This window comes from Hippopotamus amphibius, chromosome 4 (assembly GCF_030028045.1).
Source record: "Hippopotamus amphibius kiboko isolate mHipAmp2 chromosome 4, mHipAmp2.hap2, whole genome shotgun sequence".
NCBI classification, from domain to species: Eukaryota; Metazoa; Chordata; class Mammalia; order Artiodactyla; family Hippopotamidae; genus Hippopotamus; species Hippopotamus amphibius.
In genome coordinates this window covers 23,518,601-23,532,911 of record NC_080189.1, presented here as the reverse complement: position 1 = coordinate 23,532,911, position 14,311 = coordinate 23,518,601, and the positions used below count along the sequence as shown (strand labels likewise).

The following is a 14,311-nucleotide window of genomic DNA, read 5'->3' as shown; positions in this document are numbered from 1 at the left end:
CCAGCTCTGTTCTGTGAGACTCTGTGTGAATGTTTATTAAGCTTTTAAAATATACATATAATTAGGTTAAGTAGGACAAAGTAACTACTCTGTGGTTTTTGGAGATTTGTAGTCCTGTTTAGGCAGAGAGTTCCTTAATGGCATTTAGTGGCTGAAGGAAAAGTTCCTTGCACTTTTTTTGGGGTAGATCCCTAGGAACTAAAATAACACGTTAGTTGGAAAAGTCTTTGGGGAAAGACACAATGCTGCATCCTCCTTCGAAAGTGAGGAGAAGAAAACACCTCTGTCTCCCAGAGAAGAATAACGGGAAATGTGAAAAGCCATGTGGCTTCTGAGAATCATTTTCTTAAAACAAACAAACAAAAAAACAAAAAATCAAATATTAAAACTACAGCCTGCTTTTTCTGTAGGGCTAGGGGCTTCCGTGAACTAACCCAAATAGAGATAGAGTTGATCTTAGCCAGAACACTGCAAGGTAAAGGATGTCTTATAACCATGTACATTCAGAATGAAATAGACCATAGTTGGAATTAAGGAAAACCTTCCTCTTTAGCTCGAATCCTAACCCTATTTCCTTATCTTTTTCTATTCCTCATTTGAGTCTTCATCTACCTTGAACAGAAGATATCTGACTATGTCACAGTCTTCTGAAGTGCAGTTGCTGTTATTCACTATGGAACTGCTAAAAATAATGCCCTGTGTGGATTTGATGGGAGGCTTTGTTATCTGTTTAGTGGTCTTGACCTGTCCGGGTGAGGAGAAGAGACTGCTTTATAGTTCTGGCTCCTCCCCAACCTCACCTTTTCAGGTAGATGAATTTATAGGTAAGTGTAAGGACTCTCTGGGACTCCCGCCAAGTAGATCTATTCAGCCATGAGATAAAGGTGAACCACACCCACTACTATTCATTCCTGGAAACTGCTTCTTTTCAGTAGCTTGGGTTGTGTGAATCAGTTGTATTGACTTTGTGTTGTTGGCTGCATTTGTGATAAGCAAAAATTATAATCTGCATCCAAAAAGCCAGTGGTTCCCCAGAGCAGACCATTCCCCACTTTGTGACCTGCCAGCACCTGTGAACTCAGACTTGAGAGTTGGATTTAGCTGTATCAGATCAGACCGTTGAGTTGTGCCTTATCCTAGTAATATTAGGTGAAGGCACATATCATGTCATCTATCCCTTGGGAATCCAGAGGATGAATCTAATATCAGATATGAACCAAGAAATAATGATGCTCCTCTGTCTTCTAGCATTTTTACCCAGAGTGCTATAGGATTTACTCTGGGACTTGGAACCAAAATATTCTCATTTATCCAACTAATTTATCTGTCTGGAATTTTAAGGGTTCTTTTTTTCATCATTCTTTCCGATTGTGCTCTATTGGCATTGTTTGTCACTTTTGTGATGACCAGCTTATGGTGTCTGCCAGTAGATCAAATTTATTATCAGGAAGATTTTATTATCAGGAAGAACCAGATGATAGCAGAACATGGTGCTATTTGGTAACAGACACTACTGGGGAAAAAATATATCCCAGATTCCAGAGCATGGATTAAATAAAAATCCTACTAGTAGATGACTCTTCTAAGAAGAGTGTGGATACTCGCCTGTTCAGGCCTGAAGCAGGAGTTTCAGCATCTTCTGGGATGGAACTAGAGGGGATGGAGGACCATTGCGTGTGGCGCTTGATAGAGTACAGTAACCAATGTGAGATGGCTGGGGCAATGTAGGTCCGTGGTTTTCAAGTTAAAGATAATGACACCTGCATGGCAGAAGTTTAAACTCCAAGCTACCAAGGCAGACCTGACAGAGACCTTGTATCTGAAGATTTCTCCTTTTTTCTGGATCCTATCCCACCCCAACACTGAAGGGACTACTCAAGCACTAGCATCACTCTATTTCGTTTATGTTCTCCCTTTTTTAATAGTAGTAAATGAGTCTTTGGTCTCTTATGATGGTGTTTCATGGTTTGGTTCAATTTGAAGATCCTCACAGGTGCCTTTCTCTTCAAAATGCCTGAGTCTGGGAAAGGCCTCTGGTTGAGTTCCTTCCTTTACCTCTTTTCTTTCTTTCTTCTTTTTTTTCTTTTCAACACAGTTATCCCCTGCTTTCCACCCCCAAAATACCTTAAGAGGTTGTACAATTTTAAATCACCCATTGGTTTCCTTTTACTCTGCCATACCCTGTAGACTCCAGGACCAATGAAGGCGGGCTCATGGGTTGAAGAACGCTGTGCGTGATATTCACCTCTCAACTCAGCCTTGCCACCCATTGTTAGCAGTTCTCAGGGAACCAGATCTACAGATCTTTTATCTTCCTTCCTGTTTCAACAAAAAATAATGCAAAAAGCTAGATGGATGGAAAACAAAACGAATAATTGAAGTTCATAGTTAATCAATAAAAGTAATAGGATCATCTGCTTCAGTTATTGTCCATCAAGCTTCTTACCAGAGCTGCTAAGAAAGGATCAACATTTTCTAAAATGACTGACACTTTTTCTAATAACACCACAAGAAAAAAGGGGAGCATAGCATTTGTTTTGGTTTGGGTTGTTTTGGTCCTGATTATAAAAATAATCTACGATGCCACTACATAGAATGTTAATATTTTGAGGGTTTGTTTTCGTTTTTGTTGAGTTATTAAAATATGGCCTTTTTTCCCCGTTCATAAAATTTTTTAACCTAATTAGGATTGTGTTATACTGTTTCATAACTTGTTTTGAAATATCTTAACCATTTTCATGTGGTTAAATATTTCTTGAAAAGATCACTTTAATACTTGCTAACATATCATCATATTATCCATCATAATAACCGATCTCCTATTGTTGATAATTTAGGCTATTAATTTTTTTACAACAAATATAATACTGTTTATCTTGGTACAGAATCTTGCCCACTCCTTTGACTCTTTGCTCAGAACAGAACTATTTAGAACCTGCTTTGTTACCCCTCACCAACAGTGGATATTAGCATAATTTACTTTTTGTGTGTATGTGCCTATTTGGTAGGTAGTAAGTTGTACTATACTTTAATTTGCATTTTTTAATATTCATGATAGATATTTTTACCTTTTTTTCTTCCTGTTTTTATCTACACATGTGTATTTCAGTATTTGTCTGTGTTCTTCACCCACTTTTCTGCTGAAGTCTCTAATCTGTGAAGAGTTTTTCCAGATCAATAAGAGAAAGAGAAAGATGTAATCCCTTTATTGTCTGTTACAAGCTTTCCCAGTTTATTTTTATTTCACTTCTGTTACTTTCACTTTTATTTCCCTAATTATTTCTCTTTTACCTTTATGTTTACATAGGCCCCAAATCAGATCAATATCTATATGCCAGTTCTTCTATGGACTCGATTTTTATTTTAAATACTACAAAATATCTGGAATTTATTTTGGTATATGGCGTTAGGTAGGAATCTGAATTGATTTTTTTCCCCTACATAATTATTCCAACACCATTTATCCTATAAGAAGGTAGAAATCCCTCATTTTAAACTGATTTGAAATGTCATCTTTATTAATCAGAATTCTTAAATAGACTGTGTCGGGTCTAGTGTGGGGCTCTTCTGCTTCTATTCATCTGTTTGTTCTGTTCTTTGTACTGTCATATTTTATTATTGTGATGTTATTCTTAGCAATTAGTGAAAAGCCTATCTCCAAATTGGAAAAAAATTCAATCAAAATTCCAAAGAGTTTTTTGTGGAGTGAACTTTACAATAATTTTAAAGTTCATCTGGAAAAATTAAGCCTCATTTTAGTCTTAAAAAAAAAAAAATCCTACCAAGGCTGTTAGCAGAACTGGTAAGAAGTTTTAAAATTGACTAATTTTTCTCTTCTCCTTCTGCCCCAGTTTTCCTTGGGGCAGGGGACATGGGGAGTGTTCATCATGACAGAGATGGACCAGGAGTAGGAAGCAAGTGCTCTGAATACTGCCCCAGTGAATTGAATAGTGGGACACTAATTGTTGCTGGAGAAGACATTGTCCTTGCTGCAGTGGTGCTCGTTCTCTCAAGACCAAACCAGATGTATCTTTCTGGACTAAGAAATTGTGGCCATCCTTTCTGTTTATGCAACATCCTATGACGGCTCAGTTCTTGCACTTTGAAATTTTAATTTCTCTTTTTTTTCCCAACGTCAGTTTCATTTTTTGTACTAAAGATGATGGTGAGGGTACTCCCCATTTATTGTGTACTCCAAGATAGGACATAGCTTTCTTTTCTGCTGTGGACCTAGCATTCTGCTCTCAATCCCATTGTCCCATTAATTTTATTTATTTAACAAACATTTCTATAATGCTTGCTTATACAAACACTCTGCTAAGTTTTTAACATGTGTTAACTTATGTAAAGCACAGAAGAAATCTATGAGGTAAACACTATTATCCCCATTTAACATATGGAGAAGCTGAGACACAGAAAGTTTTAGTAACGTGACCAGGTTCACACGGAGAGTAGCAGAAGTGAAATTTGAATTCAGGCAATTTGTTTCCAAACCACTCTGCTGTGCTGCCTCCCTTTGATGGGAGCCATTTCTGCCTGGACTCCACAGGTACAGAGGGATGATTGTCTCCCGATGTTGAACACATAAGCTTGGAAATGTCAGGGCCTTTCTCCCCATCTCTGCTGAAGGCCACTTGCCTTTGTCTAGTTTAGCCACAGTGCCCATCTGCCCCAGCAGTTCCTGATGGCTGTGGAGATCCTCTGGTGGTTTCTGATGCCTGCTCAGCAGCCCCACCCACTACCCGCACATGCACAGCACACACAGGCTTTCCTTTGCTAGCGTGGAGAAGCCCATAGGTCTGTGTGTTTCTCTGGTTCCAGAATTCACAGAACCACTCAGCAGCTGGCTGTCAGATTTAAGTATTTTCAGTGAGCTGGTTACTTTGCCCTTAGTGAATACAAGAGGGATGGGCTGGTACTGTTTATTTATTTTATTTAATTTTTAATTTTTATTTTTGGCCACACCACACAGCTTGTGGGATCTTTGCTTCCTAACCAGGGATCGAACCCGGGCCCAGCAGTGAAAGCGCTGAGTCCTAACCACTGGACCTCCAGGGAATTCCCGGGTGGGTGCTGTTTAGAACAAGGGGACATTGTTTAGGGAGAAGTAAGTGATGGTCAGAAGACAGTAAACGCAGCTGAAGAGTTATTTTCTCACCTTCTAGAATCCTCTGCCCAAGCCCTCCTTCTGCCCTTCAGTTTATGCCAGGGTTCTTTCCGCCTCTCCACCTGTCTCCAGGGAAGTGGAGACTGAGGTGTTAGGGTTGGGGAATGTGGGAAAGGGCTCTGGGAATGAGTGTACATTTCTGCCTGGAGCAAGTTGACTGGCTAATTTGCTTCCTCTGCTGCTCACTGCAGCCTTCCCCTTGGCTCTGCCTCCAGCCCTTGATTTCATTCCTCAAAGCGTTCGTAAAGTATGTCTTTCTGTATTGTCCGACACCTGCGGCCATCCACTACCTGGGCTGTCCTGGTTGAGACCGGGGGCCAGCTGCCTTCCTCATGCCCTGGATGAAGAGACGTGGTCTAGAGGTCTGGTCTGTTTAAAAATTGAAGCTGGTTACAAGGCATTCACATTATACTCACAGAAAGAGTAGCCCTTCTCATTTCTCTTTAGCGCTGTCCGTCCCTCTTTGTTCTGACCTGACCCTGGCAACAGTCCTGCTGCTGAGGTTCCCCCTTAACATTGGTAGAGAGAAAACTAACTGCAACCCAGACCCCACTCAGTCTTGCTGCACTGTAAACAAATGTACATTTTACTATGCATTCCAACTGCCAGATTAAATTAAATCAGTTTTCAAATTCTTTCAGAAAAGATGCTTTATCTTCCTTTCACATTGACCATGTCATCACCTTTTCACCTCCCTGTTTTCCTTTGACCTTTTTAAAAACTTTAAAATATATATATGTATTCCTAGTTGAATGTAATCTCAACCATGCTCACTGGAGTACCTATTTTTTTTTTTTTAATGGCTTTTTTAGCAAGGGGGATGAAAGGGTAGATGGATGAGGACAGAAACATGGAGTTCAGATAAGGGAGCAGGACTTTTGGTCGGGGTCCTTGCATGAGAGATTGGAACACAAATTCCTATTCTGCAAGGCCTCCCAAGTGAGACACGGTGGCCAAAAGGTCTGTCCTGTACTTATTATAAAGAGGTAAGCCCAGCTGGACCCGGAGGGGGGCAACATGTGTGTGTTTTAATTTTCTGTGGAAACCTACTTTATGTGTCTTATACGAACCTTAGGCCATCCTTAACCTGGGTCTGTGGACCCTGAGAAATTCTGCACAAAAGTTTTGTATTTTTCTGGGGTCCATACTTTGATCAGATGCGCAAATAGATCAGAGATCTCCCATTTCCCCAACCTCTGCCGTAGAAAGTGTGGCTAGGGCCATTTAGCTTTGTGGGTATCTGGTATGGCACTGAGAGTACAAAGAGGGGCCAGGGAGCTGGGAGGACCTGCAGGCCTAGATGGGTACTCTAAAAGCTGCACCACTACCAAGCTCTGTGTTCTTGGGCAAGCACATGAACCTCTCTAAGCCTTAGCTGTAAAGTTAGGGTGACGATCGTTCCATGCCCATAAGTTGTGAGCATTAAACAGAATGATTCCTGTGAAGTGCTTAGCACAGTGCTTGGCACACAGGTGCATCATAACCCTGAAATCAGTATTAGCTGTCAGTATCAGTTTCTTCTCCAGTGTTCCCCCAAATATGTTGTTTTACAGAGCGCATAGTACTGTTCTAGACCCTGCTTTCCTGTCTTTAGGGCAGCTCCAAATGCTTACCTTATGCAGTTGAAGAATTTATGCTCCAGAGGTGAATACTGTAAAAATGGGAATAGATCAGAGTCTTTTCTACAACCTTGAGTGAAGGAAATTGAAGGTGACTTTGTTTAATGGCTCCTGCATTTGGTTATATCACTCTCCTTGGGCCAGGGCTGCTGTTCTCTTCCAGCAGCATTTCAACTTCCATCATGAAGGGTGACTTTTTTCTCTTTTTCCTTATTATCACCACCACCATCATCCGTTATTACTTACAGCATGTCCTTTCTGTTCCAGCTCTTCTTTAAAAATAAGAGATAAAATGCCAGTTCTCATCTTGATAAACTATAAAATATCTCTCTCATTCTCCCTTTTCCTCATTCTCTGGGCACATTTGTATAAAGACTTGTTCCCAAAAGAGTCAGCGGAGATGTTAAATTAATTTAGGAAATATGTCAGTGTTGCTCCCTCCAAAAGACGCTAACATGCTATCTTAGTGCACACGAAATCACTTTTTGCCTCAGTATTTTAATTAAAGTTTAAATAAGGTAAGTAAAAGTTTTACTGTAAATGTGTATATTCAGTCACTGTAAAGCATGATAATAGCTATAAAAGAACTGTTGTGTTCTTTGATACTGTACCTTTAATGCAGAGACGGGAAGTTCAGTGCCTCTGGGACTGGAAGCAGGCAGCTCCTGAGCACCAGTGTTTAGTGTGAGCTGAGAGTCCCAGGCTGCAAGCCCCCCGTCCTGACCGTCCCCAGAGAGCAGTGCCTGTGGAGCTCTGGGTTTTCAGGCCACCCTCCTATAAAGTACATGGCCCTCTTTGCCACTGACAGGGAGACCTGAAGGGAAGCTAAGATCCTAGGATGGTGTCAGTCAGACCAAGCCTAAGGCCTTGCCTGTTCTGTAAGAAAAAGCACATGAAGATTCATCTGTTTCCCCTTCAGAATCATGCCTTTTTTAAATGGAGGTGGGGGACATACTCAGAGACCTGAAAAGGTTACTTCATGGAACAAATACGATAAGGAGAACTCTGAGCTCTGGCTTAGGAGGAAGAAGGGTGAGGGCTGAGTATGTGAACAGGGCCTTGCAACTGGAGCTGCCTGGGAAGCTGGCGCCGCACTGGGGAACTGCCACAGCCAGGGCAGCGCTGGGAACAGCATGCTTCAAAGTGTCTGTCCTGTGTGGGCCACTCTGGGAAACACACTTTGTTTGCAGACAGGGTTTTCCCCATTTAAGTCAGCTAACTTTTCTCCTAAGATAAATAGTGTTCATTCTGCGAAACGTTGGTAGATGTCATACCGGGAAAATAACTGTTTCGGTTTTGTTCTTTATTTGCCTTTTGACTGTATGTGTTAAGCATTATTATTTAGGGCTTTCATCTTTTTCTTTTCTTTCTACATTCTTTCTTTCTTTCTTTTTTCTTAAACCAGTACTCCTACTGCTACTACCACCACTGCCACCACCTCATAGTCGACCAAGGAAGCACTCTGTTCTGTTCTGCCTTCACCCAGTAAGGTGGGCAGAACAGAGCTTGTAGCCCTATTTTGTAGAGGCAGCTAAAGCTAGGACTTGCCCAGGGTCACTCAGCTACTAAATGGTGAAGCTGGAAACCAAACCCAGATCTCCAGGACTCTTTCTGCTGCCTCTGTGGGCTCCCTTTTTCTCCCTTCACCCCATCTTGCCAATTCACCCAACCAAGAAAGTAAAGAAGGTACAAAACAAATGAAAATCATCTTTACTATTTATCTGATTAAACTGTTGCTCGGTGTGGCTCACTGTTTTGCAGGCTTATTTTGAGGAATGGTCTAGCCATATTTTGCTCACTTTAGAAGTCAGTGTCATGATGAATCTTAACAGAAGCAAATAAGTAAATGACATCAAAACCCAAGATCTAAAGGTGTGTTCCTGGAATTCCCTGGCAGTCCAGTGGTTAGAACTCAGCGCTTTCACTGCTGGGGCCCAGGTTCGACTGACTAAGGCCCTGGTCGACTAACTAAGATTCCGCAAGCCACGTGGCACAGCCAAAAAATTTTAAAAATAAAATAAAGGTGTATCCCATATGGTAGCTGCTAGCTAATATGTGGCTATTTGAATTTAAATACAAGTTAATTAAAATTAAATAAAATTTAAAATTCAGTTATTCAGTCACCTTAGCCACAGTTCAAGTGCTCAGTAGCCACATGTGGCCTGAGGTGCTGGATTTTTTATTTAATTTTAATTTATTCACATTTAAATTTAAATAGCCACATGTCGCCAGTGGCTACTAATGGACCACACAGATACAGAACACTTCCAGCACTGCTGAAAGCTCTGTTGGATAGCGCTGATCTAAAGACTACGGCAAAAATACTGTGGTCTTCTGGCAAGTTGTGCCCCCTCTGCACAGGGGAAGGCAACAGAAATACATCATGAGCCTCCCTTCCCAGTGACCTTCTCAGCACAGAGACAGCAAGGCTTTGCTAAAAAAAACCTGCCACGTGACTACAGTAATCCACAGCCAGTAAACAGCTGGGCAGAAGGTTGCACGAAGAACTGGCCTATTTTTGTGCACTGCAGAGTCCTGAGCAGGAAAACCTGAGACAGGAGGCAGTGGCGACACCTAGACCCACTTCCTCCTCGCTTTATTCATGACCTAGGCCACTTGCCCATTTCCACTTGGCTGCTCTACAAGTGCAAATTTCTCTTCTCAGCTATGGCCATCTTCAGGTCAGGTGCTCTAATGGATTTATTGTGACTCGAAAAAGGATTAAATATCCAGAGCCTGGGGGGGTCACAGGCTGAAAGAAGCCATTACCACTGGATGAATTCCAGATTTCATAATGAAACACGGCTGCTTCTGAGAAACGGGAACATGGAGATGTGTGCTGGGGCTCTTGATTCTAGAACCCAAAGGGTGTTGCAGTTCTCTGCCCCATGTATGTTACTCCCCCAGCCCTGTCACAGCATAGACGCTCGTCCTCCTTTCCTACTCCCTTCGTTATGACCTCCTGAAGTCCAGAATGCCTTACAGGATAGCTCTCAGAGGGAAGTGGCAGTTTTTCTGACTCCCCAGTCTCCGCTCCCCAGGGAGATGTATTGATGGCACTAATTTTAGGGGCATTGTGAGCACACAGTAACTATTAACTACTACTCCTGCCCCTACTACTATTACCATTATTAAACACTCACATTGAATGGAAAGGGAATTAATCTTCAGAGGGATCACTCATAGCATCTCTGGGACACATTCTTAGGATCTGGTACAGTAAGCCCTTTTCTTTTTTGGAGAAAGCAGGTAGTGAATCTCACACTGAGATTCCTTGCTTCAGAAAGCCTATGTTACTGATAGACACATATTGTGTCCCTAAGGCATGCTGGGGCAGGCAAAACCGAGATTCAGTTCTCTGGAATTACCAAGCCTTTTCTGTCACTCATCAGACATTGCCCACACAGCTGGAGGGCTTTCTAGTTGTTGGGGTTCTTTGGTGCCTTTGTCTCCTGCAAAGATGCTGAGCTGTGGGTATCTTCAGAAGGAGCAGGACTGCCTCTTGAAAGTGTCATTTTGGGGAATTCCCTGGTTGTCCAGTGGTTAGGACTCTGCACTCACTGCCTAAGGCTCGAATTCAGTCCCTGGTAGGGGAACTAAAATCCCACAAGCCACATGGTGCGGCCAAAAAAAAAAAAAAAAAAGGTGTTATTGTGGTGTTTAGATTCATCTTTCTCCTTACAGAGTCTGCAAGTCCAGAGGGGATATGTCATCTCCCCTACACCATCATAAACCAGGGTGGCCTCAGGCATTCATCATTTTATACCAGGAATTGCTAATCTAGGCCCTGCAGAGAAAAAGAGGGCCTTTACAGTGAAATGACCACTATACATTGGTCTCTACTCTTAGTACTCATCTGAGCCATGGCTGTGTCCTTCAGCTGCTTTTAGATGCTTTTCCATGTTAAAAGCTGAATGTCTCCAGAGTTGGCTCCTCAGGGCCCCAGAGGGAATTAGCACACATGGGAAGCCAGGTTGGTTTGACTGTGTCAGGTATTCTCAGCTTGGGGAAACTTTACAAGCCAGGGATATTCTGGGCAGAGGACTCAGGTCAGGGCTTCAGAGCAGAGATTCCCAAGAAGGTGCCTGCCATCAGGCAGATAGACACCACTGACCATGGTACCTTGTCCATCCCCCATGTCCTCAAGGCCAAGTTACATGTTTCGTTATCTCATTCTCCTTCCCTTTAGGTCCCCAGATCTTTCTGAGTCTTTGTATTCGAAAGACAGATTCTGGTCTTAGATGATTCCAGCTCCTTGTAACCAAGACAGAATCTTGGTGCCTGTCATTGCAGGTAATATTCTGTAAAGGGATTTTTTTTTTTTTTTCGCATACCAAATCCAGAGCCATAATTGGACAAGTTTAATTGCAGTCATTTCTATTCAATATGTGGATGAAAAAGCAGTTTTAATTAAGCACATACAAAAGGGATTAGTCACTGTTCACACAAGAACCAGAATATCATAACAGGAAAAATTCTTACAGAGTAAAGTTTTTAAGGTTCTTGGGTAAAGGGGACTTTCCTCTTTTTATTTATGCTTCCATTAGGATTTTGAAGGAATGTCGGCACACTGTCATTAACTCTAATAGCTTGCACATCACAGCCAGTATGGTTTGGGGCCCTCTAGCTCTCAGATTACCTGTGTAAATACAGGGATTCACTTCCCAGCTCTACCATTTGCTTAATAAAGAGCAAATGTGCAGAACCCAACAGCAGCAGCCTAGCAGAGCAGTAATCTGAACAGGATAAACATGCTTCCTTTTTGTGTGATGCTCTTTCCCCATCCTCCTGCCAAGAGCAGGATATCAAATGAAAGGGAGGTTGTGGTTGGAGTCAGTAAAGTGAATGTCTAAGTGGCACCTGCTTCATTCAGCAGATCTGCTTTCCTGGGGCCTCCCACTGCACATCTGCTCCTGACAAAGCCTCTTTTCTCCTCCTGTTGGTCAGACTGAGAGCAAAGGCCCAGCAAGGAGACATATTGGTTTTGCTTTGTCAGCACAATTGCCTGTGACATTATAATTATACCAAATCTTCATTATTAGAAAGGCCCCAATTTAGAGATTTTCAGAGCCTAAATGGGATTTTCGAAAGTAGAATTGATAAAAACATCTTTTCTGTAGTAAAGCTAGCAAATGGATCTGAGAATCATTGAAGGGGTCTAAATATGGAAACTGAGACACTGCTCTGAGCAAGACTACAAAGAGACTGCTATCAGATTGGCTCACTAAAGAGGCGTCCAGCAATTCTCTGACTGCCCAGACCAGCCTCTCTGTACTGCTTGTAGCACTATAATGTATAGTGCTATAATGTTTAGTGCTCTCAAATGCTGATAAAGTTTCTCACCTAGGGGCCTAGGAGGTAGGGTTTGTTAAAATAAGTTGATGGGGGTAAGGCAGCAAAGGAGAAAATCTGTGATATAAATGAGAGAAATGCCAGGGAAATATATTTTAGGTGAATGCAGAGCATTCAATTTCAGATTGAGTTTCCATCTAAACAGAAGCAACACTTATCATGTTCTACAGTGTGTGTGACTGAAGCATGCTTATGGTGTGGAATTGGCTCGCTGGAAGCTCCGGGAAGGTTTTAGAGCTGTGCCCCGGCTCTTTAAACTGAAATTAATTACAATCAAATAAAATTAAAGACTGAGTTCCTCAGTTACCTTAGCCACGTTTCAAGTGCTCTATAGCCACCTTACTGCCATTGCACAAATACAACGTGCCCATCTTCTTCACAGGGAGTTCTCGTGGACAGGACTGTTGTAGAGATTGGTCTGAATCTCCTGAAATGTCTTGACTGCTTAAATGAGCCTTGGACTTTCTATTTCAGCCTTGCTGGAAGGGGAAAAGAAAATTTGCCTGGGTGTTTTTGGAATAACTTCTTCTAGCCATGTTATTTGACAATGATCTTTGTCTTTTCACCTTAAAATTATTTTTCCTCCAAGAATCTCATGTCCTTTCCCCACCTCCTGCTCACTCCTCACAAAACAATAGTACTGATAATAACGGATTGTAACCATGAGAAGGGACTTTAATTTTAGGAATGTCTACTTACAGCTAACGTGCTCTCTGGCCTTCCCTTCCTTAAGTGTTCACAGCCCTACTGTTTGACTGGAGAGTTCTTTTCTCATGAAACAGAGCTTCTCGTTGACAAGAGGGCATGTGAACACTCAGGGGCTAAGTGCGTGCACATGGCTTGTTCATTTTGTGCACGGCGTGGGGCGTGGACCACACTACTGGGGGTCGAACACTGAGCTGGTGGCATCTTCCATTTTCAGCTCCTCCAGGGAGCAAGGGTGGGACTTTTAAGCTTGTTTCTTCCATTTGTCTGCCCCTAGCAGCTACTACACGGTTGCTTTGACTCCTGGGGAAAAACGTATATGAAATAATAATATTATCTCATATTTAGACAGTATCTCTTTTCTCAAGATCTTAAATCATATAAATGTTATTTATCCTCAAAGCAGCCCTATGAGACAGAAATGGCCTGTTGGTTTTATAAATGTAAATATAGTCGACTCTTAGTTGCCACACACAGATTATCTGTCATGCAGATTACTCATGACACATTTTAAATCCTTGGATAGTTTCTATAAGCAAGCCATGGTAAGCCTGGACCATCTCCTCCATCCCCAGCCAGCTGCTGTGTACTTAAGGAATACAAATTAGTTTTTCTATTAGCTTAAAGAAGACATAATTAGAAAGTAAGTCTGCTACAGGAAAAGTACATCATAAATTCCAGTTTAGCGGGGTGGTGTGGAGGAAATGACCTATCTTCCCTTTGGCTCAACTAAGAGCTGACTATAAGGTCTACTTTTATACACGTGTGCATCACTGACACTCAGTGTGCTGGCATGTTTCCCAGAGGATTTGTAAACCCACAGGTAGATGTCAGAGACATCTTTGTACCCCAGGCACCAGGGTGTGCATGGGAAGCAGTCTTTCTACAACTGTCCCTCCACAGCACTTTCTGGCAGCCCTTCTTGCCCAGTGTTTTTTAAAAGTTCTGTGTTATTGTCAGGCCTTGCCCTAGTCTCTCTGTGTGGCAGATTGCGCATTGCAAGTGGATGCTGACAGAATGCCACAGGGGGTTCATCTCTGCGGAAAGAAGGAAGCAGCTGGAGGGAAGGGTAACTAAGAGGCCACCCTTCCAGGCACTGCATCTTGCTTGGGTGGTGGGATTCCTCTGTTCTACAATTCTTATCACCTGATCACCTAATGGTTTTAGTAACCAGTGATGGTTTTGTATAGATCCATTATTTCATTAAGAGTTTCAAAACAGGGATTTCTCTAGTGCTATCATTCCTTCCGCCTTGCTTAGCTGGAACTCTTTTATAAAGGACTTGTCCCCATTAACAGTTTGATGATGCTGAATACAGTCCAGACAGGAGAGGCAGGGTAAATAATCGAGTAGAATGAAGTTTATAAGATAGATTTCTTCCTTTGTGATTGTCAAACCCCATAACTGTTTATTTCCACTTTCCAATCTGCTATCTCCAGGTGTCTTACTGCCTAAAGCAAATTTAATT

At 42.1% G+C, this 14,311-nt stretch overlaps 1 protein-coding gene across 8 annotated transcripts in view; it reads left to right on the top strand.

Annotated features, from left to right (window-relative positions):
* NRF1 (nuclear respiratory factor 1) overlaps positions 1-14,311 on the top strand; it is a 120,456-nt gene that overhangs the window by 93,835 nt on the left and 12,310 nt on the right. The window lies entirely within an intron of this gene.